The sequence below is a fragment of the Mustelus asterias genome, chromosome 11 (genome assembly GCF_964213995.1).
Source record: "Mustelus asterias chromosome 11, sMusAst1.hap1.1, whole genome shotgun sequence".
NCBI classification, from domain to species: Eukaryota; Metazoa; Chordata; class Chondrichthyes; order Carcharhiniformes; family Triakidae; genus Mustelus; species Mustelus asterias.
In genome coordinates, this window is record NC_135811.1 from 12,439,869 (window position 1) to 12,454,236 (window position 14,368).

A 14,368-nucleotide genomic window follows, 5' to 3' on the forward strand; every position below is an offset into this window, starting at 1 on the left:
ACTTGTGTGCTTAAGCTTTCTTTTCCTGTTAATAAGTCCTTTAATTTTTTAAAATCCCATTGGAATTGGAATTCTACACTTCTGGAATCAATAGCATTTTTCCTTGTTCTCAGAATACAAAAAAAAGGTTATGATCATTCAGCCAAGTTTCCCTCTGGGATCTGACTTGTTCAGCAAGTAAGATCTCCTCCTCAGCACTGCCAACTGCAAGGCTCCTCACTCCAATGATGTGATCTCAAGGATCTTCCCTTTCCTACTATTACAAAATCCGAACCTTTTCCCTATTCACTTGATTGCTGAATTTCAAGATCCACCCCCTTTTCAATACTACCAAACCACAAAGGTTTCCTTCATTCATCACCCAGTACTATTGTAGCCTCTGACTCACCATAAACAATGGCATAGGAGATCCACTCAACGATCCATCTATAACATGCTGGAAGCGCTGAGTATTGCACATATTTTTCTGCTACATCTATTTCATTGAATATTGCAGCACAGAACGCAGCAATTTGGCTCATCATGCCCATAGAAAGAGCGACTAAAAGAAAAGCAAAATACTGCAGAGGCTGGAAATTTGAAATAAAAACGGAAAATGCTGGAAAAAGCTCAGCAGGTCCGGCAGCATCTGTGGAGAGAGGAACGGAGTTAACATGATCTCGAAATGTTAAATCTGGCTGTAATTTTCCCATCCTTCCTGCTGGCAGGATGCTCCGGAGCCACTGATGGTGACTCCCCTGCAATGGGTTTCCCTGGTAGCAGAGAGTGGGGGACACATTAAGAGCCATTGACATCAGTGGGACTAGAAGATTCCTCGATCGGCCAATGATCGGCCTCCTCTGTCATTGCAAAGCATGCTGGGGGGTGGTGTTGGCGGGGGGGGGGGGGGGGGAGGGGGAGGGGGGGGGAGGGAGGAGTCCCTCCCCCCCGTTTGTTTTCCTCTCTTCACGTGTGCTGCCAGGCCTGCTGAGTTTTCCCAGCATTTTCTGTTTTGATTATCTTAGAAAGATTGTCCAATTAGTCCCACTATCCTGCTTTTTTCCTACAGCCTTGCAAATCTTTCCTTTTCAATTATTCATCCAATTCCCCTTTGAAAATTACCATTTAATTTGCTTCCAATGTTGTTTCAGGCAATGCTTTTGAAATCATCAGAACTCGCTGCATCGGAAAGAAATCTCTTCATCTTCCCTCTGGCTTTTACCAAATAATCCAGTGTCCTTCTCTTATCGACCCTCCAGCCAGTGGAAACAGTTTCTCCTTATCCACTATACCAAAACCCCTGATAATTCTATTACAATATTTCTAAAATACTTTCCATCTCTTAGCTACCCCAGTTGCTGCCAACAGGGGTACATTTATAATCAGTACATTCACCAGGCTCAAGATGTTACAGTCATAGCTAGGGTGTAGAGAAAGATCAACTTAATGCGATGTAGGTCCATTCAAAAATCTGATGGCAGCAGGGAAGAAGCTGTTCTTGAGTCGGTTGGCGCGTGACCTCAGACTTTTGTATCTTTTTCCTGACGGAAGAACGTGGAAGAGAGAATGTCCAGGGTGCATGGGGTCCTTAATTATGCTGGCTGCTTTGCTGAGGCAGTGGGAAGTGTAGACAGTGTCAATGGATGGGAGGCTGGATTGTGTAATGGACTGGCCTTCATTCACAACCCTTTGTAGTTTCTTGCAGTATTGGGCAGAGCAGGAGCCATACCAAGCTGTGATACAAGCAGAAAGAATGCTTTCTGTGATGCATCTGTAAAAGTTGGAGTTAATGAAGCCACCAGATTCATTGTTTTCTGCTCCACCAGATTACTTATTGCCCACAAAGCCTTCCGTCCTGCTGTTATGTTTTTGTCTTGGTTTTTTTCCATTTCTAAATAGCTTGCCATGCTCTAATTACATTGTGCCGCCAGTGGGGGTGCTGCAGTGCCTCAATCTCACTCCTCAGTCCATAATGCAGGGAAACTCCAACTGTACCGCTTGCCAAATTTCCCCAAGTTATTCTATTTAATTATTTAATTATCTCGCTCAGGTCTTATATAAAATTAAAGATAGAAGGTACAGTTTTAGAATGAATTGAGTGGTCGAGACAGTTTGCATAGATGTTTATGTTTATTCATTATTGTTACAAGTAGGCTTACATTAACACTGCAATGAAGTTACTGTGAAAATCCCCTAGTCGCCACACACTCCGGCACCTGTTCGGGTACATTGAGGGAGAATTTAGCATGGCCAATGCACCTAACCAGCACATCTTTCGGACTGTGGGAGGAAGCCGGAGCACCTGGAGGAAACCCACGCAAACGCGGGGAGAACATGCAAACTCCATACAGACGGTGACCCAAGCCGGGAATCGAACCCGGGTCCCTGGCGCTGTGAGGCAGCAGTGCTAACCACTGTGCACATTTAAGGGAATGCTGGATGAGTACATGAGGGAGAAAGGGACATGGTGATTGGGTGAGATGAAGTAAACAGAGTAAGCAGTGACTCCTCTGGAGCATAAACACTGACATGGAGCTGATTGGTGCGTGTGTCTGTGATGTAAATTCTATGTAATTACTGCTGTACACATTATCCTCCATTCTCCATAACCCAGCTTTCTCAGGACGCATACCCCATGAGCAAGGAGATCATCTCAACCTTACCCAACATATAGTAATCAGCGCATTTTAGGTAAAGCTGAGATACACTATGGGATTTTATGACCTCGCTCGAACGAGGCTTGTAAAATCCCGCCACAAGGCCAGCAGAGAATTCCGTTCTGTGAGCCTCGCCCGCCCCGATACTAGTAACATTCTGGCCACAGATTCAAACATGCACAACCATACAGTTCAGATCATATCTGAGGTTTTCCTCCTCTTCTTCTATTTATACTTTCACTTCAACCCCTCTTTTGCTCTAAGAACATGACTCATTTTCATCTAAAATTGCTTCATACTCCGGTACAGCTTTACTGCTATAAGAACTGAAAGAGATGGAAATATTCAGTTGGTTAAGCAGCATCGTGGGGAGTGAAAGGGTTAATAATCACACTAGTTTAAAAATCACATAAGCTGCTGTGAAATAAAAGATCTTCTTATAAAATTCTGCACGGATAAGCACCAAGGCCATTTGTCTGAGAAAATTCATTAAATCAGAAACCTGTAACTGGAAAAAGGGAGTGATATACTGACACGGGCACAAGCTGGGACAATGATAACTTTGTACAATGATGCATTAAGTCTTCATGCCGATTGGATATTATAATTCAGCAAGCATAAGGTAATTGTGATTGGCTTTAATATCTGAATGATGTAACCTTCATCAATGACTCTGAGTGGATAGAGATAACTTCTAAAACGTGATAGGTATATGCTAATAATTTGTGATTAAATTTGAAACTATAATTGCTTGTGTATTTCCGAATTCTACACTGTGGCTAGTTACAGACTGTGGCCCTGTGGCTTTACAGGGGCTGAGCTATATAGTTTGATTAACACAGCTATTCAAGAGAACTCTGTGACTTGGTCTGGTTACTTGAAGTTGTGATCAATTAAAAGACTGACATCAAAGCCCATGATGTGGAGATGCTGGCGTTGGACTGGGGTAAACACAGTAAGAAATCTAACAACACCAGGTTAAAGTCCAACAGGTTTATTTGGTAGCAAATGCCACTAGCTTTCGGAGCGCTATTCCTTCGTCAGGTGGAGTGGGAGATCTGCTCACAAACAGGGCATACAGAGACACAAACTCAATTTACAGAATAATGATTGGAATGTGGTTCTTTACAGCTAATCAAGTCTTAAAGGTACAGACAATGTGAGTGGAGAGAGCATTAAGCATAGGTTAAAGAGATGTGTATTGTCTCCAGACAGGACAGCTAGTGAGAGTTTGCAAGTCCAGGCAAGCTGTGGGTGTTACAGATAGTGTGACATGAACCCAAGATCCCGGTTGAGGCCGTGCTCATGTGTGCGGAACTTGGCTATCAGTTTCTGCTCAGCGACTCTGCGTTGTCGTGTGTCGTGAAGGCCGCCTCGGAGAACGCTTACCCGGAGATCAGAGGCCGAATGTCTGTGACCGCTGAAGTGTTCCCCAACAGGAAGAGAACAGTCTTGCCTGGTGATTGTCGAGCAGTGTTCATTCATCCGTTGTCCTAGCGTCTGCATGGTCTCCCCAATGTACCATGCCTCGGGACATCCTTTCCTGCAGTGTATCAGGTAGACAACGCTGGCCAAGTTGCAAGAGTATGTACTGTGTACCTGGTGGATGGTGTTCTCACGTGCCAAAAACAGATCAAAACAGATCAAATCAAAGCCCAAAACAGGGAGAGGAACAGAGTTCAGACTGATGTTCAGTTCTATTGGTAAAGGTCGGTATGTGTTCACACTTCAATTATTGGCCTCGCACTTGCTTCATCATTTCATTGTCATCTGTCTTCCCTGATATTATAGACTGCCCAATTCCACTTTCCCCATCTCCCTCCATTTTCCTGGTTCCTGGTCTAGAGTTTCTTCCAAACTCTTAATCTCTGACATCCCCTGGTTTTGATGAACGATTATTGACCTGGAAGATTGGTTCTGCCTCTTTCAGATGCTGTCTGACCTGCTGAGAGTTTCCTGTTTCTAGTTCAGATAGAATGGCATTGCTTTTCTGATGTCTGATCACGGTGTGATCTGGAGATTTTACTTCCTCTCTAATCAACTCTTAATCAATTGTAACTCTTTTTCTACTAAGTAACCACGACTTGATACCAGCACATTCCTGACATCTCATGGGACATTTGTCTCCAGTGACTCAACACTTAGACTTTAAAGTACTTATGTGGTGACTCATTCGTTCCAAATAATCGCTCTGTCAAAATTTTTGGCCAGTCAACCAAATCCTGTGGAACCAGTTGGCCGTTCTGTAAAGATTCAGAACCATTCTTAATTATCTTTCTTACCAATAATAGTATTAATTTTATGTAAATCAAGATGCGACAAGTCAAAACTCAGCCAGTATAGCTTCCAGTACAACAAGCAAATTATACAATGTACAGGGAGAGGCGATGGCCCAGTAGTATTATTGCTAGACTATTAATCCAGCAACTCAGCTAATGTTCTGGGGACCTGGGTTCGAATCCCACCACGGCAGATGGTGAAATTTGAATTCAATAAAAAATATCTGGGGTTAAGAATTTACTGATGACCATGAAACCATTGTCAATTGTTGGGAAAACCCATCTGGTTCACTAATGTCCTTTAGGGAAAGAAATCTGCCATCCTCACCCAGTCTGGCCTACATGTGACTCCAGAGCCACAGCAATGTGGTTGACTCTCAACAAGGGCAAGGGATGGTGGCCATAAATGCTGGCCAGCCAGCGACATCCATGTCCCACAAATGAATAAATAAAAAATAACTTCCTTTCCTTTTCTCCAAGATGTCTCCTAAATCCTAAGCACAAAAGGATTCTGCTCTTAGGCTGATGTTCTGTACCAGCAAGGTGTCAGTATCCTTGTCCAAAAGCAAAACGCTGTTGATGCTGAAAATCTAAAATAAAACAGAAAAATGCTGAAGGTTCTCAACACATCAGGCAACATCTGTGGGAGAGAGAAACAAGGCTAATGGCCAGAATTTTCCGGGCGTTCACGTCAGTGGGATTCTCTGGTCCCGCTGCAGTGAACAGAGATTTAGCTGAGCGCCAAATTCTTCATCCTCGCTTGCAGCGGCGGCGGGGCGTGAACAGCCGGAATATTCCAGCCCACATCTCAGGTTGTTTCAATCTGTGTTCATTAACCTGAAACATTCATTCTGTTTCTCCTCCTCCACAGATGCTGTCTGACCAGCTAGGCATTTCCAACTGCGCTCTGAACAAGGGCAACTAGGGATGGGCAATAAACACTGGCCAGCCAGCGATGCCCGTGTCCCACGAATGAATAAAAAAAAACTTCCTTTCCTCTTCTCCAAGATGTCTCCTAAATCCCGAGCTTGAAAGGATTCTGCTCTTAGGCTGATGTTTTGTATGTCAGTGGGAGGTACATCTGGATGATATGATGTGGTCTGGGGATGGGGGGAATTTGGGTCTGGGACCTCTCTTTGCTCTCACTTTCTCTCACTCTCAGGAAACATCCATGTTCAGTGGGGATCAAGAGGCAAAATTGACCTTGATGCCAGGTGTGAAAAGGTCAAAACTTTTAAAGTAGAGCCTATTTATTAGTCACAAGTAAGACTTACATTAACACTGCAATGAAGTTACTGTGAAATTCCCCTAGTCGCTACACTCCGACGCCTGTTCGGGTCAATGCACCTAACCAGCCCGTCTTTCAGACTGTGTGGGAGGAAACCAGGGCACCCGGATGAAACCCATGCAGACACGGGGAGAACGTGCAGACTCCGCACAGACAGTGATCCAAGCTGGGAATCAGACCCAGGCCCCTGGCGCTGTGAGGCAGCTGTGCTAACCACTGTGCCACCATGCCGCCCATATAACTACTAGGTCTACTTGTACTATTCCACCTTGATGGACTTTCTGAAGATTACAAATGTTTGAAAGAGCTAAAATAACTGAGTTAATTCTTGTGGATATAATGCATATAATCAATTAATCTCTCCTGCCTTACCTGGATTTGTCGTGTCAGACTGAAGTCCTTATTACTGCTATGTATTATCTATAGTGACTCAAAGTGGAACCTTTCTGCTCTAGATGTGTAGCTACATCCATGTCTCAGGGATGTGCTTGCTGTCCATCATTATAACAAGGCTATTTACAGTTGTATTTGGGTTTACAGCGATTCCCTGTAACAGTTATATCTTTGTTTTGATTTAAGCAACCATCATCTCAAATGTTAGTGAAGCCTTTCAAATTCCTTTTGAAATTGATTTGTGCTGTGATACAGTTCAACCAATGCTGGTTGATGTGTATCTATGCTTCGTATGTGAACCCGGTTTTGGGGTGAGTGCAGGGTCATCAGAATCATGCTCCAATCAAACATTCACACAGACACGGCAGGAGTCAATGGACAGCAAATGAACCCAAATCTCTCAGCTGATTGTTGCCCTTATAGTAAGTCTTTAGAAAGCAAAAGTCCCTTCACCAAAATCCCTTTATTTGCAATTCCAACAGCAGTACAGCAGTGCTATCAGTCAGCCGTCTACCTTCAGGAGTGCCAGAGGAACTGACACTCCCAGTTAAATACAAGGAAAAGAGTTAATTATTGGCCTATCAATTGACTCCTTAATCGGGGAGTTCGTATTCCAATCGGCCAACCTCAGTGGCCTGATTGAAGTCATTACAGCCCTCCCCTTCATTCTGGGATATTTGAAGGACTGGGAATTAAACTCTTTTGGTCTGTAGAGTGCTCAGTAACCAAATTTGGGAATGTTGCTCATGACTTGGAACAGTTAAACTGTTTGTGTCCGGATAATTTTCTGTCTTGGCACGAAGAGAAGATAAAGAAACAGGATAAACCCAAAATAGTGCAGATGCTAGAATCGGAAACAAAAACAGAAAAATGCTGGAAAACCTCAGCAGGTCTGACAGCATCTGTGGAGACAGAACACAAGTACTAACTTCTGGGTGAGCAGCTGAGAAATCCATGGGCTCTGACTTGGTTGCATTTGTTATTTATTCTATAGTGTGGTGTGTGTGGCCACATTTTGCCTAGTAATTCATATGTACCTCATATTAGAGCTCACCTCTGATGAAGAGTCATCTTGACTCAAAACGTTGGCTCTATTCTCTCTCCACAGATGCTGTCAGACCTGTTGAGATTTTCCAGCATTTTTCTGTTTTAGATAAATAAAAAAGGAAATCATGAGGTAGATTTGCATCCATACAGCTGTAACTTGGAGCTGAAGGAATATCAATTTGAGTTGATATAAAACATTGAACATTAAAAAAAGACTCGACAGCAAGTGTAGTCAGTTCCCTGGATGTACAATGGGCCATCTGTATAACGTTTAAGCCTGATATCATGACATATTTGCCTTGTGATCAACCTAAGTGATGTGAGACAACCTTCCCCCATGAGAGATTTTGCACTCATGGCTATGGTGTGGTATGTGCGATCCTCACGCATTCAACAGCAACCACATGCATTCATATATCACTTAGGGAAGTGAAATAACCCACGGCTCATTGTTGGAATGCGATCAAATGTTGACACTGAGCCAAAGAAGGAGACATCTGGACAGGCGACTAAGGAGCAGATTTTCCCATCCCACCCGCCATGGGAATTGTAGCGGGTGAGAGCCAGACCTCGGGCAGGATTTTCCAGTTTTGGGGTGAGCGTGGCCGGAAAATCCTGCCCTAAAAGTTTGTAGGTTTTCAGGAGCATCTTAAAAAGAAGGAAGGATTCAGGCCGGATCAAAATCAGATCAGGAGCTAACTCAGGAAGCTACATTGACAGGTCCAAATCAATCCATATTTTAAACCATTGCTGAAGATGCCACTATCCTGAAGAGTTTATTGACCCTAAGATGTAGGAATATTTTAATTAATGAATTAGACAGTTTCACTTCATTCAGTGTTGTGTAGAGACTATTGCACCAGTAGGTGGTGTCTAACTGAGTTCCTTTATTTCCAACAATATCGTGGGTTCCTACTACAGGATCGCTGCATAGGAATGATAAGAAGTAGTGAGATAAATCCAGCAGCGACCTACTTTTCATATTGAAGTCCATATATTACTGTTGCTTCTTAAATGAAGATTGCAATGGCGAAAACGCAATTGGAAACACTTCTGAGGGTGAGGGAGGATAGATCTGTCGGTCCTTCTCACAGCATCTGTGCTGCAGGTGACAAGGGCAGTGGAGGAGAGCAGAGAGAGTAGGAACACAAAGTGGAACTGAGCAAAATGATTTGCAGCACATTATTGAACTGGCCTGATAACTCGCAAGTGGCAAAGCCATTTAAACTCCATCTGTATAAGGTGCTGGTGAGGCCACACCTGGAGTACTGTGTACAGTTTTGCTCTCCTTACTTGAAAAAGGATATACTGGCACCTGAAGGGGTGCAGAGGAGATTCACTAGGTCGATTCCAGAGTTGAGAGGGTTGGATTATGAGGAGAGACTGAGTAGACTGGGGCTATACTCATTGGAATTCAGAAGAATGAGGGGAGATCTTATAGAAACATATAAGATTATGAAGGGAATAGATAAGATAGAAGCTGGGAAATTGTTTCCACTGGCGGGTGAAACTAGAATTAGGGGGCATGGCCTCAAAATAAGGGGGAGCAGATTTAGGACTGAGTTGAGGAGGAACTTCTTCACACAAAGGGTTGTGAATCTGTGGAATTCTCTGCCCAGTGAAGCAGTTGAGACTAACTCATTGAATGTTTTTAAGGCAAGGATAGATAAATTTTTGAACAGTAAAGGAATTAAGGGCTATGGTGAGCAGGCGGGTAAGTGGAGCTGAGTCAATGAAAAGATCAGCCATGATCTTATTGAATGGCAGAGCAGGCTCGAGGGGCCAGATGGCCCAGTCTTGCTCCTAGTTCTTCCGTTCTTATGTTCTTATTTTATTGAAAGAAGGGTAAAATTGCCTGAGAAATGACAGTGGACAACAGCAATGCTGAAAAATATACTGGGGGGGATTTTCCTATCCTGCCCGACATGGGAATTGAAGCAGTTGGGGGGGTGGACCTCGTAAAGGTCCGTTGACCCCGGGCAAGGTTTTCTGGTTTTGGGGTGAGCGCGGCTGGAAAATGCCGCACTGAATGTAATAGACATGAATATTAAGTTGAGCGCTAATTCAAAACTGGACCTGACCCCCAAATATGGGTAAGATCCGGTTAGGGACCAATAACATTTTGTTTAAAGTAGAAAGATATTCAAGAGACTTGCTAAGAGAGTAAAGCCACAAGATCCCACGGGTTTTGAACAAACAAAAATAAACTTTAAAATGCAAGGTCAGAAAGATAAGTTCATAAGTTCATATATTCATAAGATATAGGAGCAGAATTAGGCCATTCAGCCCATCCGGTCTGCTCCGCCATTTAATCATGGCTGATATGCTCTTCATACCCATTTCCCTGCCTTCTCCCCATAACCCTTCAACCCATTACCAATTAAAAATCTGTCTAAAGCAATTTACAATATTTATCATGTACGCTAAAATGGCTGATACACTCTAACATTGGTTAATATGAGGTACATGTGAATTAACAGGCAAACTGTGGTCAAACACACCACACCATAGAATAAATAATAAATGCGACCAAGTCAGAGTCCATGGATTTCTCAGCAGCCCACCCAGAAGTTAGTAAACACTGTGAGTCAACTAATCTCATGAAATTGCCTCTCTCAAGAGGAACTCCAACCTTTTCACTTTCTGAATTCCCTCAAAGCTGCTCCATCCTGGACTGCCTCAATGACTGCACACTTCCCAGAGTTCCAATCTCATCCATCGGGACTCTGTTCCCCGGCTTTCCATGTCTGCACGCCAGCCTCTACTTCCTGGTGCAATTTTTCTGTGCTTTTATTAGCTGGCTAGCTTCACTGGCTAGCCACCACTACCTCTGGATTTCACCAAGCTCAATCTCCCTGGCAACGCCAAGCTATAATTAGACCCCGTGGACCTCTGAGCTGTAACTGTACAGAGCTATCAAAGCTCCTGACTTCTCCTGAGCCCCAAATACACAGAGCCAGCTAACAGCAATGCTTTTCCTGCTGGGAGCCTGCAAACAGTAGTGTCATTTCAGTGTGATCTTTTGCTCTGCTGCAGAAGACACTCCCCCAGCAAACGCAGAAATAAATGGAACTTTCTTTAGCTCCAGCCATCTCCATGATGATGTAACATTCTAGGATTCACTGAATGCTTTTAAATTAATTGTAGCTTTAGCTCCCAAAACAAAACAACTCTTTGGGCTGTATTTCTTGGCCAGCAGTGTAGACATCTGGTCTCCACTTCTCCAGCCAAGTAAACCCCTCTTTTTTTTAATGATCTCACCTTTCTAACTGTTAACCCCTTAAGTCCAAAATGGCCCCAACCTTTAAGGGTGCCAATTTCCAAGCTGCTTTAGTTGCATTTATCCCATTTTCTACAGATAACTTCAACCTTCTCAGAGCTAAACAAACCCTCTAGAACATTGCTATGAACCATGAACTAGATATTTCTCACAATGAATTCACAGATCTTTCTGTATATGTTTATCTATGGTTGTATCAATTCCGCAGAGAGCCAGGAGAGGCAGGGATTGTTCTTCTTGGAGCAGAGAAGGTTATGGAGAGATTGAACTGAGGTGTTCAAAATTATGATGAGTTTTTAATAAAGTAAACGTGAAACTTCCTACAGGCTGTTGAGGTGTGTGTGTGTTGGGTGGGGGGGATGTCGGGGTGTCAGCATCCAGAGGCCACAGGAGTCAAGATAATTGGCAAAAGAACCACAGGGGACGAGGAAAAATCTTTTTATGGAATGAGTTATTCTGACTTGGAGTGCCTTGACTCAAAGCACGGTAGTAGGAGATTGAATAGTAAGCCTTCATAGAATCCCTACAGAGATCATTCGGCCCATCAATACTGCACCAACTCTCTGACAGAGCATCTTACCCAGGCCCTAAGCACCACCTTATCCTCGTAACCCCACACATTTCCCATGGCTAATCCATCTGACCTACACATCTTTGGACACCGAGGGGGGGCAATTTAGCATGGCCAATCCACCTGACCTACACATCTTTGGACACTAAGGGGCAAATTAGCATGGCCAATCCACCTAACCTGCACATCTTGGGACACCAAGGGGCAATTTAGCATGGCCAATCCACCTAACCTGCACATCTTTGGACACTAAGGGGCAAATTAGCATGGCCAATCCACCTAACCTGCACATCTTTGGACTGTGGGAGGAAACTGGAGCACCTGGACGAAATGCACGCAGACACGGTGAAATTGGGCAGACTCCACACAGACAGTGAACCAAGGTTGGAATTGAACCCGGGTTCCTGGCGCTGTGAGGCAGCAGTGCTAACCACTATGCCACGAATTAAACAGAGAAACTGAGACATGGAACAAGTGGGGACTTGGGGGAAAGCGGTCTTTCAAAAAGCTGGCACAGCCATGATGGGCCGAATGGCCTTGTCCTGACCTGTTAAGATTCTATTATTTATGAATTGATGCACTGGGCTGACAGCAATGAGTGGATAGACTATTCCCCACTCTGAGTGCGCGAGTTTCACTAACCTCAGATAGATTAAGCACCGCCTTCTTGACGTGGAGTCAACGCCTCCCCGCTGTACACAGCAGCGTTCAGAAAGCAGAACCAGGTAACAAACCTTCTCCCTTCCCCACTCCTTTTATTATCCTTTTAACAGATCGCGAGAGGAAGAGGATTTTGAGGTTGTTGTAAAGAAGGTGCGTTACAAAACCTGCTCAAAGAGAGGAGCAGGAAAAGCGAGCAGGGGAGAAATTGGCAGACCCAAGTGTACAAGAGCAAAGTTTATTGAACCTGGGACATTGACTTATTCCGTCACATTTTACGGGAGAGAGGGGAAATCGGCAGAATCCGAGCAGCAGAAAGCCTCTCGCTTCCTATCACAATCCTCAGTAAAACCATGTTTGTTTATAGTGTCTCGGCGAGAGAATGAGCCAGTGGAAGGTAAGTGAAAATGTTTCATGGAAGGAGTGAGGGGGGGATTCCAGGGGCAGAGAGGAACTGCGGTGTGTTAACAGCGGACGACATATCATTTATAACAACTCATAATGGTTCACATATTAAATATCCACCTGCATTTAATAAATAGGCACATTTGCAATAAATATCAGCCATCAAATACATTTCATTATATATATATATAGCTATATCCCTCTCTGCACATTCCATAATGAGCTATGTTCCTGTCTTAACCTGGCGAATTTATCCTGCTGGTTTTTATTCTGGGGGCAGCCAGTAAGGTGCCAGGGGCTGTTTGTTTTGCCCCCTGTCCCCTCTGGGGGGGGGGGGGAACCCAGAGCCTGTGCCACCCCCTTCCTGTGTTAAATCTTCAAACCAGGGAGGAGAACCTTTTTTGGGGGGCAAACGCGCATAAGATTGTGTCCGATAGATTGGTTTAAACACTCCTTCTGTGTAACACACAGATCAAACTTGACTTCGTATATCATCCATAAAGATCTAGGCTGCTCTGCGTTGGGTTTAAAGCGGTCTTGAGGTTTGCTAAGAAGAGAATGATCTATCTATCTATCGTTTTCTCTCTCTCTATCTATCTTGTGTGTAGTTGGCTGGAACCAATCTTTATCCTAGACTTTTAAAGGTCAACCTATCGAGTCAATCAGCATGAAACATCGAGTTTTCATAGCTTGCCTAGATTATTTATTTTTTATTGAATTGAATACAAAAAGACTGAATTGGTTAGAACCATTTATTCATTGGGGGGGGTGGGGTGGGGGTGGTGGAGGATATAATGCCAGTTATAATAATTTCTGTTTTCTTGTTAGAATAATTGATGTGGAAGCGATCTCTTGTGTTTTACAGTGGTCTTTCTGTTGTGCAATCATCTTATTTAACTGTCCAGTGCGGACATCAATGTTTTAGTTGCTGTTGTTGCTGTCCTCCTGTGGGGTTGCTGTTGTGTTGGAAGATTGCAGTCAGATTTAATATAGTGGAAGGACTCCCCCTTTCTGTATAGGATCTCTGCCTGGTCTCTCTGTGACTTTCTTCAAGAGGTGCATAACTGCAGAAATTTAATTGAATTGATAAATCATCCAGGGAGATGGAGCAGAATCCAGCACCCTCCCTCTCTCTCCACCCCAAAAACACTATTAAGCTGCTAAAAGCATGACTTCAGAGAGATAGTCGATAACTTATGATGTGAAATTCCTCGATAAAAATCTAACCGAGGAATTAATTATTCTGGTGATGTTTTTCCATGCTGTATGGTACTGACTTCTTGACTGGGACTGTGAGCTTGCATGTGGATCTCTGTTGATATGACTCTGGTAAGCAGTAGCTATGACTTGCATTCGAATGTCCCAGGGTGATTATTGCCCCCAATTAGCATTCCCTGGCAAAGTGGAACCTTTTGCTCCACCTCCCTTCCCCCAGCACTCTTGTGATAGGAGCCACCATGTTGGCACAGTGGGTAACACTGCTGCCTCACAGTGCCGGGGACCTGGGTTCGATTCCCAGCCTTGGGTCACTGTCTGTGTCGAGTTTGCACATTCTCCCTGTGTGGGTTTCTTCCGGGTGCTCCGGTTTCCAAGGATGTGTGGGTTAGGTTGATCGGCCATGCTAAATTGCCCCTTAGTGTCAGGGGGACTAGCTCGGGTAGATGGATGGTGTTGTGGGGGTAAGATCTGTTGTTGGTACAGACTCGATGGGCCGAATGGCCTCCTTCTGCACTGCAGGGATGCTATGTGAGAAACCATCACCACTCAAGTCCGAACTCAGGGCTTTTTTTTTACAAAAAGGATGCCTTT

The 14,368-nt window shown here is 44.0% G+C and overlaps 1 protein-coding gene across 1 annotated transcript in view; it reads left to right on the forward strand.

Annotated features, from left to right (window-relative positions):
- The first annotated feature begins 12,214 nt into the window (after positions 1 to 12,214).
- sema4gb (sema domain, immunoglobulin domain (Ig), transmembrane domain (TM) and short cytoplasmic domain, (semaphorin) 4Gb) overlaps positions 12,215 to 14,368 on the forward strand; it is a 166,020-nt gene continuing 163,866 nt past the window's right edge. Inside the window, exon 1 of the mRNA XM_078223139.1 lies at positions 12,215 to 12,551. The gene's annotated coding sequence lies outside the window, so the exon portion shown is untranslated. The remainder of the gene's footprint in view (positions 12,552 to 14,368) is intronic.